Source organism: Cylas formicarius, unplaced genomic scaffold, assembly GCF_029955315.1.
Source record: "Cylas formicarius isolate icCylForm1 unplaced genomic scaffold, icCylForm1.1 PGA_scaffold_5__7_contigs__length_24384050, whole genome shotgun sequence".
Classification (NCBI taxonomy): domain Eukaryota; kingdom Metazoa; phylum Arthropoda; class Insecta; order Coleoptera; family Brentidae; genus Cylas; species Cylas formicarius.
Window position 1 is genome coordinate 656,207 of NW_026844341.1, and position 14,051 is coordinate 670,257.

Below are 14,051 nucleotides of genomic sequence, written 5' to 3' on the forward strand. Positions count from 1 at the left end.
GGCAAGTAAAGTCTAGCTTGACAGGATTCACAAAATTTCTTGACGTTGTAGATCACCAAGCTATTGACAAACACAAATTAAATGAAATAAATTCGAGATTAGAAAAGGCGCAGCCACTATTTGATGAATTTTTACAATATCAGAATGATATTGCCGAATATACTATTTGAAGCCGAATATTTCGGTGCAATTTCTCGATACATTTAACAGAAGCATTTAGTTTCGAAGCATTAAGTCAACCTGGCAATGGTCAATTCTGTTAATCTATTTGTTTTTTAGTAAATTTGATAGCCGTATAAGGAGTGGGAGGCTTATAAATGTCAAGATAAACTTCCTACCCTAGATGACATTGAAGCATTGAAAGCAAAATAGTAGATAGGCTATGTGCGTTCTAGAATAAATTTTCTCATTTTTACATGTAAATTCCCATAAGAAAAATTATTTATTAGCGGAAATTGATCCGCTCAAGGTCCTTCGATTCATACCCTCACCCCCAACCCCCACCCTCACCCCAACCCCCACCCCTACCCCAACCCCCACCCTCACCCCGAACCCCCAACCCTCAAAACTCACCACCAACGGCCTCAAACGGCCTTATTAAAACCGATGGGTAATTGTGTGTTAGATATTCAGAATAATGACGTCACCGGGCTGATATTGATGACTCACCTTTTTTTTTTTGCTACCGAGGATCGAATCCGGGACCCGTCCAGTGGTAAGCGCCGACTTTAACGCCTAACACGCATATTAAAATTAATGGGTAATTGTGCGTTAGGTAGTCAGAATGATTACTCATCTTTTTTTTCGCTACCGAGGATTGGAACCTGGGACCCGTCCAATCTTAGCAGTACACAGCGGACAGAGTATGACCTAAAAACAGATCTCGCAGACCCGTAGAATTTCATAAAACACATGACATAATTAGGTAAAAAATACACAACCAAAATTACTGATCGCACACGCAAATATATTTTGCGCCTTAAAATCAAAGGCTATCCATCCGCGCACTAGAATATCGCCGCACCGTAGTCGCTTATCTGCGGTTACGAGGCATTGACATCGCAAATTAGTTTGAGATAAAGCTGAATATATAAAAAATTGAATCCAATAGCATTTGTAAATCGATCGTCGGTTTGCTATTAACGGTAGACACGCACACAAAACTATAGGTACTGGTAAGTTGCAAAATTGAAAACCAAATTAACAGGAGTCCAAATATTTATTAATACATTAAACATCCTTTATTGACAGTGGAAAATATAATAAAAGTAGTGGGAGGTAATAAGCGAAAAATATTAAGGACTTCCGGTCATTTTTATTCTAAAATATGCCCAAAATATAATGAAAAAGATCAAAATATTTCATGCATTTTTAAAATAAAAACTTAACGAGGCTGCCAGACGTGAACTGAGCCCTTCAGCGCACATCATTCGATTTTTATGAAAAAACGAAATTTCAAAGCAAAACTAATAAAACACATTTACAAACAGGCGGAGACATTTTTTTCTTCCATAATTGAATAGTGGCCGCACGGCAACGTTTCCTACTGATGACTTTGATATACGACGTTTATCATCGCAGAGACTTAATCCGATCTTCTTTTGGGATACTGTGTGCAAATTCAGTTTAGTCGCTCTTATTAAATTCTGCGATATTTTTTTTTCAGAGAAATTTTGCAAACAATCGACGAAATCTTCAAAAGTTATCTTAGTTTTGATGACGGATTTTTTTAATCCTTTGATCCTCTTCGTTACACCCAAGTCTTTAAATTCGCGTTCAAATGTTTCGCGATTTGTTTCTGCGGCCATCAATTCTTGCTTTGCGGCCTCTTCTTCCTTGGGTGTTTTATATAACTTCGTGGCGTACATCTTAGCTCTAAGTCCGATAAAATGAGGCATAATTCGCCCATTATTCTCATCCTTCATCAGACCCAAAACCTTTTTATTGACTCTGGGTATATCGTACGGATTATCCTACGATAGTCAGAAGTATCAAAATACCGGAAACAAACCTTTTTTAAAATCTCGTATGGGTCTATGGATAATATCTCGTATACGTGTCGGTATATAAAACTCGAGCATTGGAAAATCTTTCTTGAATGTAGTTGTAATGGAAGTCATAAATTGTTGTCTTGGCAATCTCCATAATTGACATCCCAACATAGACAGGCTTGTTAAAATATATTTAAGATTTTTTTAATTCGATAAGAACGATATTTTTATTAATTATAGTTACACCTTTAAATTCTGGTCGGGCAATCAGAGTTTCCGCACCATAGCGACCTTCCCAGTTGGTCACTAGCTTAACGTTGGAATAGTTCCGTATGTTTTCCATTGTTTTCGCAAACGCAGCATTGATCATCAATTTAAACAAGTTCTTTTCAAACTCGTTTTTAGCAGCCGGGCGTAGTGCAATGTTTAGGTCGATATAGGCTTGTAACCAAGGCGACTGGTTAAACGAGATGGCTCGATGTACTTTTCTTAACTTGGCTCCCAGTTGTAGCGCCTGTTTTAGGTTACGATAATGAATGACATAATCCTGCTTATCATATAAGGTGGTCATTAATTTTTGATTTTCGGATCCTGGAGGGCAGCGATGTTCGGGATATGGAGGTAAATCCGCAAATTGGTCGTGCAACTCCTCCAGTATTTCCAAATTGACCTCCAAGATGTAGCCGACTTCCGATTCGTCGGATATATTTAAAATGTCAGGATTTTCGATTTGTTGTTCATCCAACCAATTAAAACCTCCGTGCTGTAAATATTGAGACATTGCCCACCCGTATTGGTTATTGATGTCGAAATACATCAAATATTTATCAACTTTGGAGGGATCGTAGGTATGCATATATTTGTTGTTGGCTTCTGCGTATCGTTTGGAGCACTGACTAAGGCCTCCTCGCATACCTTTTTCGATAAACAAAATCATGCCGACGTCTGCGGGTAGATTGAGTTTTTTCTTCAATTTATACAACATGCAGGTCCACGCGTATCCCGGCAGTGTGTATGCATATGCAGGATCAAGTCCGTAGGTCTTATGTGAAGTTTCTCAAAAACGTCTGCCAAGAGCAGAATGTTCGTCTTCATATAAAGTTCCGAATAATCCTGCAAATTTCGACATCCAGGCTTCTCCCAAACTTCCTGAGCTCGTTTGTGATCTTTTGTGGTCAACGGATTATCATCCAATATGTTATAGAATGCAGAAATAGGGGGTAAAGCAGTTTCTTCCAAAATATTCCATCCATTCATATAATCGTAGGGGAAGACACCTTTTCGTTTCAACATATTGGATTGCTCCTCCGGCAATTCACTAAATTCGCGTCCCAGTATCCGATATTCCGTCAAATTGGCAGCCAACTTATCCAGGCCGCTGGCCATAAATCGGAATTTCACCAGGTTCTCATTAAGGTGCCACGTAAAGGAAACATACTTTTCCTTATTTACGGGCAGCAAGTCGATCGATCCATCACATTCGGCAAGAGCTTTTAAAATTATGTTTCCGTCATACGAGGAAAGGTTATGAAACACTACAGGATCGGTGTGTTTGTTCCTAAGTTGAAGATTACAATATTCGTGTGCGGGTGGTCTGTATTTCCCAGTCAAGTGACGAACTTTTTTGTCGTCTTTTTCAAAGGGCTTCTCGCATATGTGACACAGGGAAGACTTGTAAAATTCCATTTTCTGGCCAGCTGTTAGTTCATCCATTGGTAAATCATACAAGAATACCGTCTTAATGTTCTCAGCTAATTGCTCCATCTTCTTACAGAACCATTCCGCACAATCCTCGACCGTGTACGAACGATAATATGAAAGGGAGTCGTCATATGAACATTTAAAATAATAGCCCAGAGAGTACGGAACATGGCGCTGATATTTCTAGGTGTTGGACTTGGAATTATCACACTCGGGAACCAAAAAACATTCCGTGTCGGCATAAATAATAAAGGGAACCTTCTCTTTATAATTAAAGTCCTTGAATTGCACAAAATTCTTCAGGATCCCTAGGAATTTCCAAATTTTTGTTTCTCTTCTCGCAATCCTTGGCGTGCTTCGCTAACTTGTCCTCGGAATAAAAATAATGCAAGCAACGCTCACAAAAATATTTTCTATAATGAGCTTTTGAAAGTTGGAATGGCAAAAGTCGAGAAATACTTTTGATCCATACATAATGGTACGTAACGCGCGTAAAATCGATGTGGTCCTTTTCCGTAAAATACTCACTTTGTACCTGTAGTGGGTTCACGTGTTTGACTTTTTTATCTTTGGTCAGATAAGCAGGAACAACTTGGAATCTATTTGATGATTTTTTCCGCAGCGTGTAGACATTCACCGACACATTATTTTGACCTTCGAATCTGGCAATTTGCCGCAATGTCATTGGAAACTTGACGCCTTTGAGATTTAAAACAGACTGAGGAGGCGGATAAGACGAAGTCTTTCCACAGTTTGAAACAGGAAACAGAGCAGAAACCACGGCCCAGGCAAAGCACATTTCATCAGAATTTTGCATATTAATGCAGGTGTGCTTTCTTGGTATTAAAAGTGTTGATATTAACTATTAAATTTAGGATTTTCTTCAAAGCCCATCCGGAATCTTTTTTTTGGAACTCCTCCAATTGGGTTTTAATTGGCAATACAACATTTTTATCAAACCATCGTTGTAAATTAGTATCTTGGTAGATTGCTGCGTTCGAAGTTGGAAAATATTTAATTTCCGTCTGTATTTGATCGGCCTTATGAATCACACATCTGAAGATTCCGATTTATGTCACCTATAAGGTAAACTTCGGACGGACGTAGCACTGAACGGTATTGTGTTGTCGAGTCAAGTGACACGAAGCTAAAAGCGGATTCCTTAAAGTAAATCAGCCCAAAGACAGTTGCACAATATTCATTTACGGTTATTTAAATTAGCACAAACTTTAGCTTTGACAAACAAAATAAAACGTTGAGACTACACGTTAATATACTAGCAGCCGGGTCCAAAATATGCGTCACCAAACAATTTTTGTCGGCCAAAAGAATAACGTCCGCTTTCAAATATAAATCCGAATATTCGCTCAAGTTTTTAAGTTCAAACGCCAACCAGACTTTTTGCGCATGAGCATACTTTTCTTCACTAATGTCGGTTTCATTTAATTGATTGTAAAAAGTTCGTTTAATTTGTCGTAGTCGTCTATGTAATCGTAACAAAACACGCTCTATTGCGACAATAAATTTAATTTTGATTCGTCTTGAAGGTGAGAAAATTACTTTTCCAATATGTAAAGTTCATTTTTGTCTAGGCTGTTTATCAAATTGTCTAGAGAGACCCCCAAAAATCTAAACGAATCTATAAATCGAAACTTTAGCTTATATACGGGCTCGTAATAGGCAAAAAATTTTTCCTTGTTGACCGGAACCAAACATAAAGACCCTTTATTGTCCAAGGCCCTAAGGATAAAATGAGAGATTCTGGAATACTACAGGCACTATGAACAATTTTCTAAAATTTAAATTACAAGCCTGATGGGCGAAATTTCTGAATTTCCCGGTAAAATGGTCGTGATCGCGGACAATGATGTCTCTTCGCTCTTCGCAAATATGACAATGCGTCGAAACTTGAGAGAAAGTAATTTGCCCTTCCATCGGTACGATATCAATAAATTTTGATTGGACAAAATTCGATAAGTCAGAGCAAGCAAGCAAAGCAAAACACGGCGTGATTTTGTTATTCGACCGCGCTTCCCAACGCTTTGTTTAAACGAGCCCATGGAAACGCGTTACTCATCGCGTTGGTAATTTCATTTTTAACGCCGCTGCCGCACACACGGCCAAGACGTGACCGAAGTAAAATATGTTTCTACCAAAAATGCCGTTATCGACTCGGGAACGGATTTGAACGAATGGTTCGTTGAAAAAGTTAAAAGTCAAATTTTAAATAAATTATGTGAATTTCAAGAACGCGATTCGGGATTTGACTTGCAAAAAATTTTACCGGGAAATTCAGAAATTTCGCCCATCAGGCTTGTAATTTAAATTTTAGAAAATTGTTCATAGTGCCTGTAGTATTCCAGAATCTCTCATTTTATCCTTAGCGCCTTGGACAATAAAGGGTCTTTAAGTTTGGTTCCGGTCAACAAGGAAAAATTTTTTGCCTATTATGAGCCCGTATATAAGCTAAAGTTTCGATTTATAGATTCGTTTAGATTTTTGGGGGTCTCTCTAGACAATTTGGTAAACAGCGTAGACAAAAATGAACTTTACATATTGGAAAAGTAATTTTCTCACCTTCAAGATGAATTAAAATTAAATTTATTGTCGCAATAGGGCGTGTTTTGTTACGATCACATAGACGACTACGACAAATTAAACGAACTTTTTACAATCAATTAACTGAAACCGACATTAGTGAAGAAAAGTATGCTCATGCGCAAAAAGTCTGGTCGGCGTTTGAAATTAAAAACTTGAGCGAATATTCGGATTTATATTTGAAAGCGGACGTTATTCTTTTGGCCGACATATCTGAAAATTATCGAAAAAATTGTTTGGTGGCGCATATTTTGGACCCGGCTGCTAGTAGATTAACGTGTAGTCTCAACGTTTTATTTTGTTTGTCAAAGCTAAAGTTTGTGCTAATTTAAATAACCGTAAATGAATATTGTGCAACTGTCTTTGGGCTGATTTACTTTAAGGAATCCGCCTTTAGCTTCGTGTCACTTGACTCGACAACATAATACCGTTCAGTGCTACGTCCGTCCGAAGTTTACCTTATAGGTGACATAAATCGGAATCTTCAGATGTGCTCTAGCTTTTAGAGGAGTTATAGGACGTGCGTGGCAAGATGAAAAAAATGTCTTTGGTCGAAGCGTTTATTGGAACCATTAGAGCCTTGATGGCTGTTGTACTGGCTGCCCCCAAAGATGATAATGTCGCTGAGGGTATGAAAGAATGTACCCGAGCGATAACAAGAATCCAAAAGGAAATGCGGGCTACTAAAACGGTGGGAGAAAAACAACATCTGATAGCCCAGATGGCCCAAGTTAAATCATTTCGGAGTCAATTTAAAGGAATGTCGAAGAGAGGTTCCGGAAGTTGACCAGTGACTGCGAGAGATCGCGTTCACTGGGATGACGTTAATTCAACATTTGAATCGCGCATCAGGACTGGCGCCATGACTAACCTTCACCACAAGGACCTGCAGAGTTTTCTGCAAGACTGTTTCGCTCTATTTTGACAACGTGTCAATAACGCGCTGAAAACAAACCAGGCCGTTAAGATAAACGCTGTCTTTGGGGGAGTATTCCAAATTCATAAGGCCGATCAAATACAGACGGAAATTAAATATTTTACAACTTCGAACGCAGCAATCTACCAAGATACTAATTTACAACGATGGTTTGATGAAAATGTTGTATTGCCAATTAAAACCCAATTGGAGGAGTTCCAAGAAAAAGATTCCGGATTGGCTTTGAAGAAAATCCTAAATTTAATAGTTAATATCAACACGTTTAATCCATTTCGCGCCGGAAGTTATCTGAAGTTACCGGATTCGATAGCAAGAAAGTACGCCTGCATTAATATGCCAAATTCTGATGAAATTTGCTTTGCCTGGGCCGTGGTTTCTGCTCTGTTTCCTGTCGGATCGAACTGTGGAAAGACTTCGTCTTATCCACGTCCTCAGTCTGTTTTAAATCTCAAAGGCGTCCAGTTTCCAATGACATTGCGGCAAATTGCCAGATTCGAAGGTCAAAATAATGCGTGGGTGAATGTCCACACGCTGCGGAAAAAATCATCAAATAGGTTCCAAGTTGTTTCTGCTTATCTGACCAAAGATAAAAAAGTCAAACACGTGAACCCACTACAGGTACAAAGTCAGTATTTTACGGAAAAGGACCACGTCGATTTTACGCCCGTTACGTATGTATGGATCAAAAGTATGTCTCAACTTTTGTCATCCCAACTTTCAAAAGTTCATTATAGAAAATATTTTTGTGAGCGTTGCTTGCATTATTTTGATTCCGAGGACAAGTTAGCGAAGCACGCCAAGGATTGCGAGAAGAGAAACAAAAATTTGGAAATTCCCAAGGTTCCTGAAGAAGGGAAGAATTTTGTGCAATTCAAGGACTTTAATTATAAAGAGAAGGTTCCCTTTATTATTTATGCCGGCACGGAATGTTTTTTCGTTCCCGAGTGTGATAATTCAACGTCCAACACCACGAAATATCAGCGCCATGTTCCGTACTCTCTGAGCTATTATTTTAAATGTTCATATAACGACTCCCTTTCATACTATCGTTCGTACACGGGCAAGGATTGTGCGGAATGGTTCTGTTAGGAGATGGAGCAATTAGCTGAGAACATTGAGACGGTATCCTTGTGTGATTTACCAATTGATGAACTAACAGCTGGACAGAAAATGGAATTTTACAAGTCTTCCCTGTGTCACATATGCGAGAAGCCCTTTGAAAAAGACGACAAAAAAGGTCGAGATCATTGTCACTTAATTGGGAAATACAGAGGACCCGCACACGAATATTGTAATCTTCAACTTAGGAACAACCACACCGTTCCTGTAGTGTTTCATAACCTTTCCTCGTATGACGGAAACATAATTATAAAAGCTCTAGCCGAATGTGATTGATCGATCGACTTGCTGCCCGTAAACAAGGAAAAGTATGTTTCCTTTACGTGGCACCTTAATGAGAACCTGGTGAAATTCCGATTCATTGACAGCTTTCGATTTATGGCCAGCGGCCTGGATAAGTTGGCTACCAATTTGACGGAATATGCGATACTGGAACGCGAATTTAGTGAATTGTCGGAGGAGCAAGCAAATATGTTGAAACGAAAAGGTGTCTTCCCCTACGATTATATGAATGGATGGAATATTGTGGAAGAAACTGCTTTACCCCCTATTTCTGCATTCTATAACATATTGGAGGATAAACCGTTGACCACAAAAGATTACAAACTTGTTTAGGAAGTTTGGGAGAAGCCTGGGTGTCGAAATTTGCAGGATTATTCGGAACTTTATATGAAGACGGACATTCTGCTCTTGGCAGACGTTTTTGAGAGGTTTCGAGAAACTTCACATAAGACCTACGGACTTGATCCTGCACATGCATACACACTGCCGGGATACGCGTGGATCTGCATGTTGTATAAATTGAAGAAAAAACTCGATCTACTCACCGACGTCGACATGATTTTGTTTATCGAAAAAGTTATGCGAGGAGGCCTTAGTCAGTGCTCCAAACGATACGCAGAAGCCAACAACAAATATATGCATACCTACGATACCTCCAAAGATGATAAATATTTGCGGATTTACCTCCATGTCCCGAACATCGCTGCCCTCCAGGATCCGAAAATCAAAAATTAATGACCACCTTATATGATAAGCAGGATTATGTCATTCATTATCGTAACCTAAAACAGGGGCTACAACTGGGAGCCAAGTTAAGAAAAGTACATCGAGCCATCTCGTTTAACCAATCGCCTTGGTTACAAGCCTATATCGACCTAAACATTGCACTTCGCCAGGCTGCTAAAAACGAGTTTGAAAAGAACTTGTTTAAATTGATTATCAATGCTGTGCTTGGGAAAACAATGGAAAACATACGGAACCATTCCAACGTTAAGCTAGTGACCAACCGGGATGGTCGCTACGGTGCGGAAGCTCTGATTGCCCGACCCGAATTTAAAAGTGCAACTATAATTAATAAAAATCTCGTTCTTATCGAATTAAAAATAAATCTGAAATATATTTTAACAAGCCTATCTATGTTGGGATGTCAATTATGGAGATTGCCAAGACAACAATTTATGACTTCCATTACAACTACATTCAAGAAAGATTTTCCAATGCTCGAGTTTTATATACCGACACGGATTCTCTTGTATACGAGATATTGTCCATAGACCCGTACGAGATTTTAAAAAAGGATTGTTTCCGGTATTTTGATACTTCTGACTATGCGGAGGATAATCCGTACGATATACCCAGAGTCAATAAAAAGGTTTTGGGTCTGATGAAGGATGAGCATAATGGGCGAATTATGTCTCATTTTATCGGACTTAGAGCTAAAATGTACGCCACGAAGTTATATAAAACACCCAAGGAAGAAGAGGCCGCAAAGCAAGAATTGATGGCCGCAGAGACAAATCGCGAAACATTTGAGCGCGAATTTAAAAACTTAGGTGTAACGAAGAGGATCAAAGGAGTTAAAAAATAAATGTGTAAATGTGTTTTATTGGTTTTGCTTTGAAATTTTGTTTTTCCTAAAAATCTAATGAGGTGCGCTTAAGGGCTCAGTTTACGTCTGGCAGCCTCGTTAAGTTTTTATTTTAAAAATGCATGAAATGTTTTGATCTTTTTCATTATATTTTGGGCATATTTTAGAATAAAAATGACCGGAAGTCCTTAATATTTTTCGCTTATTACCTCCAACTACTTTTATTATATTTTCCACTGTCAATAAAGGATGTTTAATGTATTAATAAATAGTTGGACTCCTGTTAATTTGGTTTTCAATTTTGCAACTTACCAGTACCTATAGCTTTGTGTGCGTGTCTACCGTTAATAGCAAACCGACGATCGATCTACAAATGCCTATTTTGAAAAGTGTTTATCAATCTAAAAGGGATTGATTTATAGATTAAATGTGCTATTGGATTCAATTTTGTATATATTCAACTTTATCTCGAACTAATTTGCGATGTCAATGCATCGTAACCGCAGATGAGACTACGGTGTAGCGATATCCTAGTGCGCGGATGGATCGCCTTTGATTTTAATGCGCAAAATATATTTGCGTGTGCGATCAGTAATTTTGGTTGTGTATTTTTTACCTAATTATGTCATGTGTTTTATGAAATTCGGAGTGTCTGTGAGATCTGTTATTCGCTGTGTACGGCTAAGATTGGACGGGTCCCAGGTTCCAATCCTCGGTAGCGAAAAAAAAGATGAGTAATCATTCTGAATACCTAACACACAATTACCCATTAATTTTAATATGCCCGTTAGGCGTTAAAGTCGGCGCTTACCACTGGACGGGTCCCGGATTCGATCCTCGGTAGCAAAAAAAAGGTGAGTCATCAATATCAGCGCGGTGACGTCATTATTCTGAATATCTAACACACAATTACCCATCGCTTTTAATAAGGCCGTTAGCTTGGCGTTAAAGTCGGCGTTCACCATCGGACGGGTCCCGGGTTCGATCCTCGGTAACGAAAAAAAAAGGTGAGTCATAATTACCCATTACCACCCATTACTCATTGATTTTAATATGACTGTTAGCTCGGCGTTTAAGGCGGCGCTCAACACCGGACGGATCCCGGATTCGATAGTCGGTAGCGAAAAAAAATTGGTCATCATTCACCAGATGTAAGACATAATTACTACCATAGATTCTAATATTCCAGTTAGCTCTTGTTTGTCGATTGGTGATGAAATAAACTCGGAAATTAATTATAAATTAGTGAAATTTTAGGAGATCGAGGTAAATCATTGACCTTGGGTGTGTCAGCACCCAAGTCAATGTTTTTTGTGAGTCACATTTTAATAAACACTCGAAGCGTCAGGACGCGGGGCGTTTTATTGATAAAATTCCATTTAAAGACAATTTAAACGATCTAGGCAATTCAAAAGACAGAGTGTTAATAAAAGTTGATCAAAAGATGGTAAGAAAATATTCTGATTTCTTGGCCAAATATGAGCGTTTGGGACACATAACCGCATTAAGCGAAGATGTTAGTGAACTTTTCGTTTCCAAAGCATATTATTTAAGTCATCCTGCTGGTATAAAAACAGAAATTGTTAAAACTAAATTAATAGTTGTATTTAACGGATTTATGCCAACCGACTGTGGACTCTCGCATAACGATGTCCAATATTTCGGCCAACGGTACAAAACACGCACTTATGTTTTGAACGCTGACATTTCGTAAATGAACAGGCAAGTTATTGTTGATAAATCCGATAGATCATATCAGATCATGAAAAATGGGGATAGATTATAACCAAGTGTTTATTGCAATTGCAATATATAATCGAATAAAATACACACCAGCTGGTCAAGTTATTGAGAATAATTTTTATGTTGATGATTTATTAACAGGATCGAACTTCGTAAATATTTATCACGTAAACTTGAATTATTTGACAAACTTATCATTAACCAGTCACTCAGCACGACTATTTTAGAATTCGGGGAAAATGAGTATAGCAAAACTTTAGCTATTTATTGGAATGCAAAAAGTAAAACGAGACATTACCGTATTAGAAAATTCAATAATTTTTATGTCGTGAGAGAACGATCAATACTTTCCATAAAAAGTCAGATTTTTAATATTTTAGAATTAGTAGATAATATAATCATAGGCTCAAAAATATTACTGCAAACAATTTGGAAACAAAATCTTTATTGTGGTCAAGAGGTTGTAGGTAACTTGCGGGAAGATTGGATTTAATTTTGTTAAGATTTGCGCATATTAAATGAATTAAAAATTCCTAAGCATGTTTTTGCCAAAAATTCAGTGTTCATTAAAATTTACTCGTTTGCCGATGCGATTATATCCATGATAAATTAAACGAAAGTGAATATTCATGCAATTTAATCACTGCCACAAGTAAAGTAGCACCCACATGTCCTTTAACTTTACCTAGATTAGAATTAACTGCGGCCGTTTTAGCATGTAGATTGATGGAGAAAGTTAAGGCGTCAATAAAGGTAGAAATTGATAAGTATTATTATTTAGATTATGTTGGATCGATAGTGATAGGTGGAAAAAATTCGTAACAAATGGAGCAGGTCTAATTCAAGAGAAAAGAAGCGTGGAGCATCATCATGTAAAATCTCCATATAGCTATAAGATAATATAGTGGCCCTACTACGGTAAATACGGTAAAGAGTGATCCGCCGCAAGTGGCTATGATATTTTCATAGGGAAGGTGTTTTCATAAGAACGCAAAATCAATCTCCGAAATCCGAGGTAACGCCGAGCTAGGAATTGCTATTTGAAGAGAATACCAACAGTCTGTTCCATTGTGTGATTCTCTCCTTACCTTTTTCGTGTTTTTGTGAAAAGCTTGTTGTGTTTGTGGTCAAAACTGTAAGGAATAGAATGTGCCTATATACGGGTAAGTGTTGCGTTATGTGCAAGTGGTTTAACAAACTGGTGGTACACTTAAACAGCCACATAGGAAAGATGTTTGGGTAATATGTTTTAGTGTACAAGAATTTTAGAAACTTTAAGAAAACAATTAAGCTGCAAGTTTCACCAGAACAACCACAAGAACTACCCTTTGACAATTACAAATCCTTGTAACACTCAATGTGGGAATGATTTCGTTTGTCATCGATCTTAGTAAAAACGAATTGGTTAAAAATTACAGAAATTATTACCGCAGAAAGTGGGCAATTACCAGAATCAGTTCAGCTGCAACAGGAAAAATTTAAACTATAAATCTGCAGGATATTTTTGGGAAGTTTTGGAAGGCATTACAGGAAATTTTTGAGAATTACCAGGAATTCTAGGCAACTGTTCAACTTCATTTGTAGGTCACCTAACTTCTTAGAAAGGTAAGTGATTACTGCAGAACGTATACACACAATATGACGCTGATCAAATAGAAACAGTCCCATCAATAAAGACTGATTTTGTAAAACTGCTTAAGTAGGAAAAATATTATATGCACAACTTGTGAAGGAGAGATCCTGATTAGTATCCGACCATTTTCCCAACGCTTGCTTGACTCGAGAATAAGCTATGTTCTTGACTTGTTAGTATCACCTACCTGCCTTGTGTGAATAACATTTATTACAAGTTTTTGGGCAAGTTATGGGACTGATCCATGTTCTTTAAGCAATTTTTTTGTGAGCTTTCATATATGTCTGTTTCCTTGTTTTGGTATAATAATCACTTATCCAGGTAGTGTCATTCAATTTACCTTTTATTTTTTAGTTTACCAAAAGATAAAATTGTAAGGAAACAATGGATAACATTACTTGTCCAAAATGGGACTGCCAGGAAGGGTGATAACTATAGAAGAGCACCCATATATGGCGA

The 14,051-nt window shown here is 37.9% G+C and overlaps 1 protein-coding gene across 4 annotated transcripts in view; it reads right to left on the bottom strand.

Moving 5' to 3' along the window:
• Positions 1-14,051, bottom strand: part of LOC132702102 (aminopeptidase N-like) — a 130,563-nt gene that overhangs the window by 24,800 nt on the left and 91,712 nt on the right. The window lies entirely within an intron of this gene.